Below are 16,720 nucleotides of genomic sequence, written 5' to 3' on the forward strand. Positions count from 1 at the left end.
AGCGGCCTTTCAGGTTATGTCAACAAAGGACTCGTTTTACTGTGGATATAGATACTTTTGTACCCATTTCCTCCAGCATCTTCACAACATCCTTTGCTGTTCTGGGATTGATTTGCACTTTTCGCTTCAAAGTACTTTCATCTCTAGGAGACAGAACGCGTCTCCTTCCTGAGCGGTATGGCGGCTGCGTGGTCCCATGGTGTTTATACTTGCGCACTATTGTTTGTACAGATGAACGTGGTACCATCGGGCGTTTGGAAATTGCTCCCAAGGATGAACCAGATTATTTTTTTCTGAGGTCTTGGCTGATTTCTTTTTATTTCCCAATTAATTCAAGCAAAGAGGCACTGAGTTTGAATGTAGCCCTTGAAATACATACAGAGGTACACCTCCAATTGACTCAAATTATGTCAGTTAGCCTATCAGAAGCTTCTAAAGCCATGACATAATTTCTGGAATTTTCCAAGCTGTTTAAAGGCACAGTCAACTTAGTGTATGTAAACGTCTGACCCACTGGAAGTGTGATACAGTGAATTCTAAGTGAAATAATATGTCTGTAAACAATTGTTGGAAAAATGACTTGTGTCATGCACAAAGAAGATGTCCTAACCGACTTGCCAAAACTATAGTTTGTTAATAACCTCTCTCTGGGATATGTGGGACGCTAGCGTCCCACCTGGCCAAAAGCCAGGGAAGATGCAGAGTGCCAAATTCAAATAAATTACTATAAAAATCAAACTTTCATTAAATCACACATGCAAGATAGCAAATTAAAGCTACACTTGTTGTGAATCCAGCCAACATGTCAGATTTTAAAAAGGCTTTTCGGTGAAAGCAAACAATGCTATTATCTGAGGATAGCACCTCCGTAAACAAAGAGAGAAACCATATTTCAACCCTGCGGGCGCGACATAGGATGCTGAAATAAAAATATAATTCATGCCTTACCTTTGACGAGCTTCTTTTGTTGGCACTCCAATATGTCCCATAAACATCACAAATGGTCCTTTTGTTCGATTAATTCCGTCGATATATATCCAAAATGTCCATTTATTTGGCGTGTTTGATCCAGAAAAACACCGGTTCCAACTTGCGCAACGTGACTACATAATATCTCAAAAGTTACCTGTAAACTTTGCCAAAACATTTCAAACTACCTTTGTAATACAACTTGATGTGATCTTCCTGTCTGGGTTCCTGTGCTTTGGCAAAGTGGGTAGGGTTATATCCTTCCTGTTTGGCCCTGTCCGGGGGTGTCCTCGGATGGGGCCACAGTGTCTCCTGACCCCTCCTGTCTCAGCCTCCAGTATTTATGCTGCAGTAGTTTATGTGTCGGGGGGCTAGGGTCAGTTTGTTATATCTGGAGTACTTCTCCTGTCCTATTCGGTGTCCTGTGTGAATTTAAGTGTGCCCTCTCTAATTCTCTCTTTCTTTCATTCTTTCTTTCTCTCTCTCGGAGGACCTGAGCCCTAGGACCATGCCTCAGGACTACCTGGCATGATGACTCCTTGCTGTCCCCAGTCCACCTGGCCATGCTGCTGCTCCAGTTTCAACTGTTCTGCCTTATTATTATTTGACCATGCTGGTCTTTTATGAACATTTGAACATCTTGGCCATGTTCTGTTATAATCTCCACCCGGCACAGCCAGAAGAGGACTGGCCACCCCACATAGCCTGGTTCCTCTCTAGGTTTCTTCCAAGGTTTTGGCCTTTCTAGGGAGTTTTTCCTAGCCACCGTGCTTCTACACCTGCATTGCTTGCTGTTTGGGGTTTTAGGCTGGGTTTCTGTACATCACTTTGAGATATCAGCTGATGTACGGAGGGCTATATAAATAAATTTGATTTGATGTATTTCTTTACGTAAATAATCGATAAAATTGAAGACGGTATGATCTGTGTTCAATACAGGAAGAAAACAAACTGTAGCATGCTTTCTGGTCATGCGCCTCTATCTAAAAGTACACTTCAAGTGACCCTCGTTCAAGATGGCCGTACTTCTTCATTACACAAAGGAATAACCTCAACCAATTTCTAAAGACTGTTGACATCCAGTGGAAGCGATAGGAACTGCAAGAAGGTCCCTTAGAAATCTGGATTCCCAATGAAACTCCATTGAAGAGAGTGTGACCTAAAAAAAAAAAAAAAAAAATCTGAATGGTTTGTCCTTGGGGTTTTGCCTGCTACATAAGTTCTGTTATACTCACAGACATGATTCAAAAAGTTTTAGAAACTTTATGCATATCTTCTCTTCTGGGGATGAGTAGCAGGCAGTTGAATTTGGGCATGCATTTCATCCGGACGTGAAAAAAACAAGAAGTTAACAAGAATATGTGGAGTGGTTGAGAAACAAGTTTTAATGACTCCAACCTAAGTGTATGTAAACTCCCGACTTCAACTGTACGTACACTTTCGTTCAAAAGTTTGGGGTCACTTCGAAATGTCCTTGTTTTTGAAAGAAAAGTATGTTTTTTTGTCCATTGAAATAACTTAAATTTGATCAGAAATACAGTGTAGACATTGTTAATGTTGTAAATTAATTTTGTACATAGGCGTAGAGGCCCATTATCAGCAACCATCACTCCTGTGTTCCAATGGCACGTTGTGTTAGCTAATCAAAGTTGAACATTTTCAAAGGCTAATTGATCATTAGAAAATCCTTTTGCAATTATGTTGGCACAGCTGAAAACTATTGTACTGCTTAAAGAAGCAATAAAACTGTCCTTCTTTGTACTAGTTGAGTATCTGGAGCATCAGCATTTGTGGGTTCAATTACAGGCTCAAGATCGCCAGAAACAAATTTCTTTCTTCTGAAACTCGTGCCATTGTAACACAATCGAGATGGTTGTACGCATATGTAGATATTACATTAAAAATCAGCCATTTCCAGCTACAATAGTAATTTACAACAATAACAATGTCTACAATGTATTTCTGATTAATTTGATGTTATTTTAATGGACAAAAAATGTGCTTTCTTTCAAAAACACAGACATTTCTAAGTGGCCCAAACTTTTGAACGGTAGTGTAGGTTGAAGAGGGTGGAGCTTAAGCTGCATCCCTATCTCACACTCACACCAATTCTTACCCTGATTTCAGTCGATCACGTTGCAAAAGTCCCTCACCTTGTCTTCATTGATCTCCAGTGGCTTGTGCTCTATAAATGCAGATATCCACCTATCAGTCTATAGTAGTAGAGGAGAGGAGACATAGTTGGAGAGAGAGGGGTGACCGGGCTGGATTGATGAGCTATTGAAATCAAATCACAGTCCGTTTTAGTCTATGTGAAGTTTAACTCTTTAAAATCCAGTTTCAAGCACAAACGCCTTGGCAGCAGCTAATGGGGATCCATAATAAATACAAATACAAATGGTAATAAGCAAGGGCCAAGCAAAGGGGGAAGGATCCTTCTCATCCAAACAGCACATGACATTTATTCACATTCGGAATACCAAAAATGTTAAATTGCACTACAAATCCGTTTTTTTGGGGGCTACCAAAACAAATACACAATGCAATACAAGCCCTGACATCCTCTTGCCCGTCATCCACATGCAATCTCTTTAAAGTAATGAGCATACACTTCATCATCTATGAATGGCCTGGCCCTCTCTCAAAGTCCTCCTGCCACCGCACTGCAGACGGTGACCACACACGCACACACACGTTCCCTGACAGCAGCACTCTGAATGGGCCTTTATTCTGTGCTAAACTGGTATATCATGAGGTCTTGATCAAGCATTTGATTCACTACTATGTTATTGCAAAGTGTGCTGCACACTCAGAGGCGATTACTTATCATTATTCATTAGCTTTAGCAGAGAATAGGAATACTCCTGTATAAATAGCAGCTTCAGTACAGCTGAGCGGAGCTGACCAATGACAAAAGCTACCATCACTAACCTCTGATTTGTTGGCTATGATCTGAACCCTGAGATCATCAGCTTGCGACAGGAGGCCATCACTTGTAACTTGCCCTCCTCCTCTAGCTCTGGCCTGGTTGGCTGAGATGCAGGTAGAACGAGCTCAGAGTCTACAGTCATCTCCCTATCAGATGAGACTGTGGTAATCGTGTATTTCTTGTTGTCCTCTGATAGGTTGCTTTTTTGAAGATGTGGACTGGTCTTCTGCCTCCACCAATACCCTCAGGTTGTGTGATACCCACAGTAAAGAAAGGAAACAGGATAAGAAATGTGTTATGGGGAGGGGACGGTGAAGTCAGCTAGTAGTCTAGATGCTACAGACACTGCTACAGCCAGCTAGTAGTCTATATGTAAACACTGCTAGTAGTCTATATGTAAACACTGCTAGTAGTCTATATGTAAACACTGCTAGCAGTCTATATGTAAACACTGCTAGTAGTCTATATGTAAACACTGCTGGTAGTCTATATGTAAACACTGCTACAGCCTGCTAGTAGTCTATATGTAAACACTGCTACAGCCAGCTAGTAGTCTATATGTAAACACTGCTAGTAGTCTATATGTAAACACTGCTACAGTCTGCTAGTAGTCTATATGTAAACACTGCTAGTAGTCTATATGTAAACACTGCTACAGCCAGCTAGTAGTCTATATGTAAACACTGCTAGTAGTCTATATGTAAACACTGCTAGTAGTCTATATGTAAACACTGCTAGTAGTCTATATGTAAACACTGCTAGTAGTCTATATGTAAACACTGCTACAGCCAGCTAGTAGTCTATATGTAAACACTGCTAGTAGTCTATATGTAAACAGTGCTAGTAGTCTATATGTAAACAGTGCTAGTAGTCTATATGTAAACACTGCTACAGTCAGCTAGTACTCTATATGTAAACATTGGCAGAATATACCGACCCTACCTCTAAGCTTGTATACACTGAGCTGCACTGGGGTCGGAACTTAATCATGGTTACATTAAGACACCGTGGAACAGGCGCGAGATATGGACCGGAAAATGTACGTCAAATGCAGGGATGGGATATGCCACTGTACTCCAAATTGTACCATTTTGGAATGGCACGTCATGTTGAACAACAACGGTGCTGATCGTCTGACACTGCCATTCCAAAATGATGATAAAAAGGCTGAGGTGGCTACTGCCAGCTAGGATGAAAACAAAATGGCAGTTTCCAGAAGAAACTAGCAGTATTCCAATCTTCTCAATGGAGCCGGGTGGATAAAGGTACAATTTGAGTACAGTGGCATTTCCCCATCCCTGCATTGATGTACGTTTTCTGATCCATATCTCCCACCGTCTCCATGCAGTCTTAATGTAACCATGATTAAGTTCCGACCCCAGTGCAGCTCAGTGTAAAGATGTGTAACAGTAGAGTCATCTGTAGCTAGCAGCCTACTGTGCTGCCGAGGAGCGAGCAAGATATAGTGAAACCATTCTTTGAACATTGTATAATTTAATATTTGATAAGAACAGATATGCTGCACATCTCGTGGGCATCTATCTTGCAGTGATCGACACTACTGTATCTGGATTAGATTGTGTGTAAAACCATTATTATACCAACCTCACTCCTGAAGTCTGTGAGCAGATTCAAAATCATGCAAATGTTGTCTCTGTATCTTCATATGTCCTTGCTAGATGACGTTGTGCCAACATTTCCCATTTGTTTATCGCCTACAACATTTTTTTCAATTAACTTCTTCCTGTCCGCCATTGCGCTACCACATCTCAGGCACGGTGCTCATTGATTGGTTAACAGTGATCCCTTCAATACCTTAAGTTGTATTATGAAGCACCGCAAAGTAGTAAAAGAATGGGACATAATGATCATAAAACATTCAACAAGTTGGCATTAGTATAGACCTAAACCAATACTCAGCAAAAAAAGAAACGTCCCTTTTTTAGGAATCTATCTTTAAAAGATAATTCATAAAAATCCAAATAACTTTACAGATCTTCATTGTAAAGGGTTTAAACACTGTTTCCCATGCTTGTTCAATGATGCAGAAATAATTAATGAACATGCACCTGTGGAACGGTGGATAAGACACTAATAGCTTACAGACACAGTTATGAAAACATAGGACACTAAAGAGGCCTTTCTACTGACTCTGAAAAACACTAAAGGAAAGATGCCCAGGGTCCCTGCTCATCTGCGTGGACATGCCTTAGGCATGCTGCAAGGAGGCATGAGGACTGCAGATGTGGCCAGGGCAATTAATTGCAATGTCCGTACTTTGAGACGCCTAAGACAGTGCTACAGGGATACAGGACGGACAGCTGATCATCCTCACCATGGCAGACCACGTGTAACACACCTGCACAGGATTGGTACATCTGAACTTCACACCTGCGAGACAGGTACAGGATGGCAACAACAACTGCCCGATTTACACCAGGAACACACAATCCCTCCATCAGTGCTCAGACTGTCCGCAATAGGTTGAGAGAGGCTGGACTGAGGACTTGTAGGCCTGTTGTAGGGCAGGTCCTCACCAGACATCACCGGCAACAGCGTCGTCTATGGGCACAAACCCACCATCGCTGGACCAGACAGGACTGGAAAAAAGTTCTCTTCACTGACGAGTTGCGGTTTTGTCTCACCAGGAGTGATGGTCGGATTCGTGTTTATTGTTGAAGGAATGAGCGTTACACCGAGGCCTGTACACTGGAGCTGGATCGATTTGGAGGTGGAGGGTCTGTCATGGTCTGGGGCGGTGTGTCACAGCATCATCGGACTGAGCTTGTTGTCATTGCAGGCAATCTCAACGCTGTGCGTTACAGGGAAGACATCCTTCTCCCTCATGTGGTATCCTTCCTGCTGGCTCATCCTGACATGACCCTCCAGCATGATAATGCCACCAGCCATACTGCTCGTTCTGTGTGTGATTTCCTGCAAGACAGTGTTCTGCCATGGCCAGCGAAGCACCCGGATCTCAATCCCATTGAGCACGTCTGGGACCTGTTGGATCGGAGGGTGAGAACTAGGGCCATTTCCCCCAGAAATGTCCGGGAAATTGCAGGTGACCTGGTGGAAAAGCGGGGTATCATCTCACAGAAAGAACTGGCAAACCTGGTGCAGTCAATGAGGAGGAGATGCACTGCAGTACTTAATGCAGCTGGTGGCCACACCAGATACTGACTGTTACTTTGATTTTGACCGCCCCTTTTGTTCAGGGACACATTATTCCATTTATGTTAGTCACATGTCTGTGGATCTTGTTCAGTTTGTCTCAGTTGTGAATCTTGTTCTGTTCATACAAATATTTACACATTTACACATGAAAATAAACGCAGTTGACAGTGAGAGGACATTTCTTTATTTGCTGAGTTTATATTATGCCCATTTAAAATCTATTCTCAACTATCTTTGTAGAGAAAATATAATCATTATGGAATAAATAGATAATGACTATACATTTTTAGAATAGCAGCAAGGACTCAAGTCAGAAACGCCTAACAAAGTGAACCAATGACTTGGTTAGTCAAACACTCTTCATATAATTAATTAAAATACCTTTATTTGCATGGCATGTTCAATAGAAACAACGTTTAAAAACTCCTACACATTTCGTCCGCATCGAAATGCGTCAGAGTTTTTAATCTTTGTTACCATTGAACATGCCATGCAAATGAAGGCATTTTGATTAATTATATGAAGAGTGCCTTGGTCCTCCTTTCTTCTTGATGATTAATTTACCCCTTTTACCAAAGAGCACATTCTGTCTACCAAAACCTACTTTTGTGTACCTTAGCAGCGCTTCCCATCATCCTTTTTTTCTACAGCTTATTGATTTAACATGCATCATATCTGAAACAGTCCTCAGAACTAAAGTCCTAAATATTTGACTAGACCACTTAAACACTTAACATGTATGTCCCACACTCAAATGGGATATGTAATTAGTAGCAAAGACCTGGTAATCAAATAATAGTCTCAGAATGTCTTTCATGTATAAACAATAGTTTTTTGGGTTAAACTTTATTTGACACCTATGTCATAACAGCTGAAATAACCTGTCATAATATGGTCATGACCATTATATTTACACCTGTTGTGACATATATGGTGTTATTTTATGGCTGGTTGTGACAGAATGTCATAACCCACATTTATTCCAATTTGTTTTTGTCCCTGCCAAGAAGATTCCTTTCATTTGAAAGTGTGTTTCTTAATAAGTCCTTTGTTGTTATTGTAATGAATTCTTTGCACTCATGTTTCTTTCATCATATTTTAAAGAACTTGTAGAAAACACACTCTATGACACTGTCATGAAGCATTATGACCGTCATAATCATATAAGCGAGATTGACATAAGAGCATGCACGTGATAGGCCTGTCATCAGTCAAAAAGAGGGTGTCTTGTCCTGCTCCTGAACTCTGCTCCTGCATTCATCCCAGTCATCAGCAACAGAACATTGGGGGAGGTGCATGTCTGACATCAATGTGTGCACAATTACAATGATAAAAAAAATATTGACCATATTAAATTATTATATAACATAACACACTGACACCTAGACTATGGTGTAATGGAATATTTTGCCTTGTGTGGTAGGTTTTGTGGGTTTCTAAAATCTAATGTAGGTGTCATAACCAGACAAAATATAAATACCGTGGTAGGTTTTGACACTCTTATGTAGGTGTCATAACCAGTCATAAAATAACACAATATATGTCACAATAGGTATTAAATATGTGTCAGGGCAGTGTTATGACCGTATAATAAACAGGTTGTGTTAGCTGTTAAGACATGGTTAATGCTACCGTTTTTGTTTTTTGTTTTTAATCACAAGAGGTTACATAGTGTTTTGCCCAGACAATTCCCCAAACGGGTTCATTTAGTTAATTCATCGCTAATCCAAAGAAATTATATTATGCTGACATATTGCAGTATTTCTTATTATTGAAATGTGTTGTATTTGTGCATTTAACTATTCCAAGGCAAATACAAAATGACACTCAATTTTCCTAATGTATTATAGAACCCTATGGGCTAAAAGTATTCACAAGCATTGCACTATTTAGGGAATAGGGTGTCATTTGGGACACAGTTGGTGTGATATAAAATACCAATTAAACACTGCAGTGTTACCTGAGTGAACGATCCATCAGTTTGACACAAAGTGAAAGACTGGGGGTACTTACCCTGTTACCCAGACTATATTATTCACCATTTTACAATTTAGACAAAGTGAATGACTGGGGGTACTTACCCTGTTACCCAGACTATATTATTCACCATTTTACAATTTAGACAAAGTGAAAGACTGGGGGTACTTACCCTGTTACCCAGACTATATTATTCACCATTTTACAATTTAGACAAAGTGAAAGACTGGGGGTACTTACCCTGTTACCCAGACTATATTATTCACCATTTTACAATTTAGACAAAGTGAAAGACTGGGGGTACTTACCCTGTTACCCAGACTATATTATTCACCATTTTACAATGTAGACAAAGTGAAAGACTGGGGTACTTACCCTGTTACCCAGACTATATTATTCACCATTTTACAATTTAGACAAAGTGAAAGACTGGGGGTACTTACCCTGTTACCCAGTCTATATTATTCACCATTTTACAATTTAGACAAAGTGAAAGACTGGGGGTACTTACCCTGTTACCCAGACTATATTATTCACCATTTTACCATTTAGACCAAGTGAATGACTGGGGGTACTTACCCTGTTACCCAGACTATATTATTCACCATTTTACAATTTAGACAAAGTGAAAGACTGGGGGTACTTACCCTGTTACCCAGACTATATTATTCACCATTTTACAATTTAGACAAAGTGAAAGACTGGGGGTACTTACCCTGTTACCCAGACTATATTATTCACCATTTTACAATTTAGACAAAGTGAAAGACTGGGGGTACTTACCCTGTTACCCAGACTATATTATTCACCATTTTACAATGTAGACAAAGTGAATGACTGGGGGTACTTACCCTGTTACCCAGACTATATTATTCACCATTTTACAATTTAGACAAAGTGATAGACTGGGGGTACTTACCCTGTTACCCAGACTATATTATTCACCATTTTACAATTTAGACAAAGTGAAAGACTTGTCATTCAAGTGTGTGTGTATATATATATATATATATATATATATATATATATATATATATATATATATATATGTATGTATGTATGTATGTATGTATGTATGTATGTATGTATGTATGTATGTGTGTGTGTGTGTGTGTGTGTGTGTGTGTGTGTGTGTGTGTGTGTGTGTGTGTGTGTGTGTGTGTGTGTCTCACACAAGGGATGGGAACCTGCCTGGCCTGGCCCACAATGGTGTATTTCTCTGTGTTGAGGGACTGTGGGAAAATCTCCTTCCCCTATTCAGGTCGACATTTTCCCCTCTTTTCATATAATGAGGGGAGACTAATGAAGGAAGGCAACAACAGAAAAAGAACAATTAACAGCAATAAGAAAGCAGTGAGAACTCAGAGCTGATCCACAATGTCCTGGTGGACGGGTTAATCATTTTAGGAAAGGGTTTAGAGACTTGCCTTTCACTTTAATTCATTTCTAGGGGGATTTTTCCTCTCCTTGCAGCAGGAAGGGAACTGTAACACTTGACATCTTTTGACATGCTGAGCTGTGGTTGTATATTCCCACGCCGAGAGGAGCTAGAAAATTAAATGCTGCTCATTTCATTTGTCTGATTTACTGACTGACTGACTGCATGTGTATGATTGAATAACTGGCTTCCCTTTAATATAAAAATACAAAATAAAATATGATTATAAATTTGATTCTGTGCTCAGCAAATATCTTAGAAATTGTGCTGTAAAACAAAATAAACAATCATTGAAATAACATGAAACAATCTTTGCACGAACCAGTGCACTTTAGGCTGCAACGTATTGTATGAAAGGTGCTAAATAAATACAAGTTTCTTGTAATTATTAGTTATTATGAACTGGATAACTTTATGGCAATGATACATTATTTTAGCTTGATTTGGAATAGGAATTTGGGTCATTTTACAGGTCTAAAGACTTTGTGTTGGAGTAGGGAGGAGGCAGTCATGGGGTGGTGGTGGAGGGGTCTGAAGAGGGATTGAGGCTGCCTCTTGCTGCTCCACCATCAGCCACCTGCAGCACAGTAAAAAGCTGCTTATTTAGCCCATCTGTCTGGTCTCCACTAGCAGATGATCTTGACAGAGAAAGAGAAGAAACAGAAAAGGAGGGAGGGGAGAGAGAGAGAGGCAGGAAATGAGAAAGGCAAGCAGAGTTGGTTTCTGAAATGTCTTTTTGTTGGGGCGTTTATGACATCCACTTTTTCCTGTTTCAGTTTGAGAGCAATATTCAGTACACACCTATACTGGAGATGCCAGGGATATTTCTGACCTTCAGCTTCTTTCCGTAGCTCAAAAGAAGTGCTAGTTATACTTCACCTATTAAAAACTAAATAATGTAATGTCCTGTGTCTGGACTCGTGTTAAACAACTCCAATTGAACAGTTTAAAAAAGAAAAATGCAATACAGTAAGTGTAAACTGTCAGTATTAATACCAGGCCCTATAGTTCTTGCTTACCAGATGCTCATCATTAGCGAGGTTTCTAAACATGCACTTGACTAATCAATGAGGGTGAACAAGCACAATGCAAACTGATGTAAATATCACACAGAGTGAGCGTTTAATGCAAACTGCACAGCAGAAAATCCATGATAGTATACCTCATTGTCTCATGGAAAATTAAATCTATATATATATATATATATATAGTATATAAAAAAATATTTTTGAAGATTTTAAATCTTTTAATCATTTTATTTTTGCCTTTTCAAAACGACTGGACAGCACAAAATAAAATGTACATGAAATATGAACAGCAAACCACCAGACAGGCGAAGCAGGCACAGGTAAATAGCCTTTTACATTATTCAAACAAAATTAAACAATTAGAATGGCAACAAAAAGTACATGATTAAAATGCATTAACAAGCTACACCCGCAAAAACATCTGCTAAACACTTGTATGTGACCAATAAACAATAAAACATTTGATTTAATCTGCTGTTAAAGTTACTTAAAAGGTCTTCATGCTGTTGAGAGCATTAATAAGTAAACACAGGGTGATGATACTCATTAGGCTTTTAAAGCAGTCAGTTCTAGTTCTGTTCTTATCCACCACCTATCAATCAGCAGAAGTAGAGGATGTAGCTAACATCAGAGCCCAGACTGTTCAATTGCACCTCTTAATATAATAAAGATCCGGTTTCACATGCAGGCAGACTTTCAGACTGACTTTTCCTCCTTTTTTCTTTAGTAAAGTTTTCTTACTTAATCTACTTTTTGTCTGTCTGATCTCCACTAGCAGATGATCTACTTAATAAAATAGCTATGGCAGAGCAGGGTTGCAATCAATGCCATTTCAATTTTGACCATTTCGGAAGAAAAACTGTCAGACCCAATGCGAAAATGTTGAGTTGATATTGGCATTTTAGTGGAAAATGTTACTTTATTGACATGAAATTGACCCCAGTCCTGTGACAGTGCTAGGAAAACACAAGTCCCGATACCTATTGCCTAAACAAGGGAAGAAGAATCAGAAGAGGGGAGAGAAAGAAGCCCCCTCTCACCCGTCTCAGCTGTGACAGTAACCAGGGTCCTGGGGAGTCTAAAACGGGGATCAGGAGTGAAGTGCAGTGAATCGCAGGAGTGTTCCAATCACTCTGCAGGCAGACTTCCAGTGAGAGGGAGAGAGGGACCATGTTGATGGTTATCTGGTTATTATATCCTCACAACAAGGAGCACTCCAATCTGTCTGCCATAGATGGACATGTGATTATAAGGTTATTGGATATTATTCATAGCTTAAATTATATTCAGTTGATGAAGAGATTGACAAATGCATAGACAAAGACATGTTTTTCGTTTTGACTCTAGTGGTAGCAAATAGCAATATCAACCATCATTTTTTGCCATTTGAGGTATCAATTTTTTTTTTTATTAAACAATGTTTTCATAGAGGAAACAAATGGTTTTGAATTTGTTTCAGTATTGTGGAATTTCAATACAATCCGACAAATTTCTCTCTTCCTCACTGAGTCGGTGGCCTTGCATGGCTTCTTACCAGCATACACCCCCCCCACTCTCTCCCACTCCCCTCTCTGCCCCCACTTTGGGACGACTGCACCTGTCACCTGGGGGCCCCTGCCTGTCTGCCTCTGCTGCCGAGCCTCCACTACACTCAGGAACCATTTACATAACCTCATTTAGCAGTTCACAAATCAGGGCCATTAAGAGCAGCTACAGGAACCAAGGGTTCTAATTTCGCCTGCCTTTCACAGTGGGGAAATTGTGCGGCTCAGGCCTACAAATAAAGAGCCAGGGTCTTGGCTTTGATTGTTGATTGTGATGGTAAATGTACCGATGATTAGAACAGATTTTCCCTTTTATTGATTTTCTGGCAAATCACAGCGTGGGATTGGTCCTAGTCCTGTTGTGGGGTGGGAGGGGCTGGGATGGGGGGGAGCTAGTAAGGGGGGTTATGTGCAGTAGGCTTTAGTATTTGAACACTTATCAATGTCTCCTTTAAGATGAACTTCTATAAAGGTATGAAGGGAAACTCAATGATTCACATCTACCGGCTATTTATCACGCTTAACTATATCACAAATGCTTTTTTTTATTTACATCAATGTCAATATATAACATACATAAAAACCCAGGATTTATTCATTCAAAACCTTCCCAAAAAATAGTAAATAGAAAAAAAACACACCATATTTCAATGAAGTCATTATACCTCAACCTTGTTCATATGCATCACAAATGACCATGCAACCATGCATAGAAATCATGTGAAGCATTTACTTAAGCCTAAACTGCTTTTATTTTTCATTAATGTGATAGCAATAAACAAATCCAGTGTCAATGAATCGCACAAGTCAAGAGCTGTAAAATGATTTTCAATCAGCATTCAATTTGGCAAAGATGGGGGGGGGTTCATAGAAGAAGGGGCTTGAATGATTCAAATTTCCACTTGTTCACTGCCAAACCTGGAGGTGCCTGGCTACAGTGGTGGTTCGCTTTATGGGCCATTTTGAAGGGTCATTCTCAATTAGTCAACAAATTAGAACTTCTCTCAGTAGCCTATAGTGCCTAGACTTCACATAAATTTGCACTTCAGGCTGGAATATAGGGGGTGAGGTGGAGGCTCTGCATGCAAGAGATGTAACATAACATCAGCAAACCCACAGCTGGGATTATGTAAGAAAAATAACAGAAATGGACACACCAGGTGTATAAAATATAGTATATGACAACATCGGTTGGGTCAGGGGCATACCAGTGGAGGCTGCTGAAGGGAGGATGGCTCATAAAAATGGCTAGAATGGCACAAATGTCAACCATGTGTTTTATCTATTTGATACCATTCCACTAATTCCGCTCCAGCTATTACAACAAACCCATCCTCCCCAATTAAGGTGCCACTTCTGTGGGTCATACACAGTGTAACATTAAAATGTGTGTGTATGTGAGGTACGATTCACTAAAGTGTATGCCCCTGCCATGTCCAGCTTGATCAAGTTGCTCCAAAAACCGATTGAGCTGTTTCACTTGAGGCTAATTTATGACAAGTGCACAGAGCAGGTTTGTGGGGGTGGGGATTTAGTAGAATGGTGCTTGAGAATGCTATAGCAACGGCATAGTCTAGGGGAGGTAGGCCTCTGGTACAACCACAGTAAAGTAGCTGCAGTAAGTCATGGTAACAGTGATAAGACACTAAAAGATAATACTAAATATATATGATGTAAGTGTGTCAAATTCAGCCCTGTTTGATCAAAATGAAAGCCCTTTAGTCACACCTGTTTCTTTCAAAGGTGATCAAAAGATTATTTATAAACAGAAAATCAAGAAAAACACATAACATCTAGTTTTGTTTCACACCTGGTTGAGTTAACTACTAACTTGAATTCAACATGAAAAAAAAAATCACCCTGTAATTGGATTTAGATTTAAAAAGTTGGGTGAGAAAAAGTCAATAATTCCCTCACCTTGATGACACTCTCCAAATCCAATCAGTTTTTCACCTTGATTCACGGTGTGTTTTTATTTATTTATATGAAGTGGAAACATCGTTGATTCAACCAGCTTTTGGCCAGTGGGCTGCAATTGGTGGTACGTTATAGGCCTATGTTTTTAACTTCATGATGTTGTTTAGAATCCACACATGTATAAAGAGGTGGACTATAGCTTAAAAAATACAATCTGTAAACCACATTTTGTGACTTCAATAGATTGTCAACTCATTGACTACAAACTTTCCATCCTGGCATTCATTAATTATTGTTAAAACGCTCTGGGGCTATAAACAACTTGTTTCTGTGTAGACCTAACGAAATTACATTTAATGAACAAGTAATTGCTACAGATAGAATGGACGGTTTGAAAGCAAACAGCCTAATTGATTTGCATTTTCCATTTTTTTTTTTGCGCTCGGGCTCCGCCCTTCGAACCCCAACCGGCATTGTCTGTGAGCTTCTATTGATTTGGCTGTGTGTGTATCCCTCCGCATGTGTTTCCCCTCATTAACGGATAACGGGGTCCTGATTACTCCCATCCCCGTGTTTAATGTTCCTTAATGTCTACTTTGTTCCCGTGTCATGTCGGAGGGCAGCGGGGATAATGAACGGGTGGGTGGGCCAGGATTGGATTGTGTTGGATGTGGGGTATTAAGGAGGATCAGCGGTTAGGTTAGAATATCAGCACCTTTGAGACAGACTGGGGCGCAGCATGTGGCCTGAATGCCGCCCCGTACCGTTTTGTCGCAAAATGACTTAAAATTATCTATAAATCAATAGAGAACATATGCCGTCACTGTGCACATCGTTGGCAGTATAATTAAAAAACAAAAACAAACAGTTATTTGAAAGAATAGCCTGAGCGGAGTGCAGTCAATGTTACGTGGAACACGTTTCTATGACCATGGGGTGTGAAGTATTAAAGGTAAGCCTATTGAACTTGTAAACTTGGTTCTATAGACATATTTAGCTCCTCCAAACAGAGAGCTCCAACTGTCTCCATACGCCTTGACCTAGGCTACCACCGATTTTCGTTCCTTCAGATTTGGCTTATTACTGACCATGAAACAAATGTTAGGTACAGTGTTCATTGCATTCAACTGCTGGGCGGGAAATACAATACAAAGTAGAACTACCACGTTACATAGACCGAATTTCATGTTAGCTAATTGTTAATTTAAACGGCTCGCAGCGTTTAATTATGTCTACATAGCCAAGGCTATTTGCATGATGGACTATCGCCACCTGCCTCCGCGCGAGGAGGCCCGCTGCCAGGGCAAACTATATAATTACAGAACAGTGGTGGGGCAATTTTTGACTGGCGTGCCTTTTGTGTCGCATGAATTCGTCATAATGGCATATTTCATTAGGGGGCCAATGGCACCCCTCCCGATTGGTTCAAGAACAAAACGAACGCCTTCCAACGTCTCAACAGGTTCTAATGCTATAGCCTAGCCATCTTCACACCGACCACTCCCAGTATTTTTCATTAGGCTGTATTTTTCATTTGCTTATTTTGGTGTGAGTTAAATAGACGTGCTTTGCCATTCTCAGCCCCGACCATTGAATTGGTCAAACATATACTTAGGGGGATTATTTTTAGTCTGAAATCATCATGCTGTCATGTCATAGTAATTCTGAGGTTATTAGGGAATAAGGTGTCTTGATTGGATTGCTTGTTATTTTGGCTTGTTATCAACAGGCTAGTTATTTT

General features: G+C 40.0%; 1 protein-coding gene across 5 annotated transcripts in view; it reads right to left on the reverse strand.

Annotated features, from left to right (window-relative positions):
• LOC135525594 (homeobox protein Nkx-2.1-like) overlaps positions 1-16,720 on the reverse strand; it is a 54,354-nt gene that overhangs the window by 21,394 nt on the left and 16,240 nt on the right. The window contains exon 3 of one of the 5 annotated variants that reach the window (XR_010453193.1): positions 10,960-11,128. The exons of the other annotated variants lie outside the window; for them this stretch is intronic. The gene's annotated coding sequence lies outside the window, so the exon portion shown is untranslated. Of the gene's footprint in view, positions 1-10,959; positions 11,129-16,720 lie in introns of those variants that run through there. 5 annotated transcript variants of the gene reach the window in all.

Source organism: Oncorhynchus masou, chromosome 32, assembly GCF_036934945.1.
Source record: "Oncorhynchus masou masou isolate Uvic2021 chromosome 32, UVic_Omas_1.1, whole genome shotgun sequence".
Lineage (NCBI taxonomy): Eukaryota > Metazoa > Chordata > Actinopteri > Salmoniformes > Salmonidae > Oncorhynchus > Oncorhynchus masou.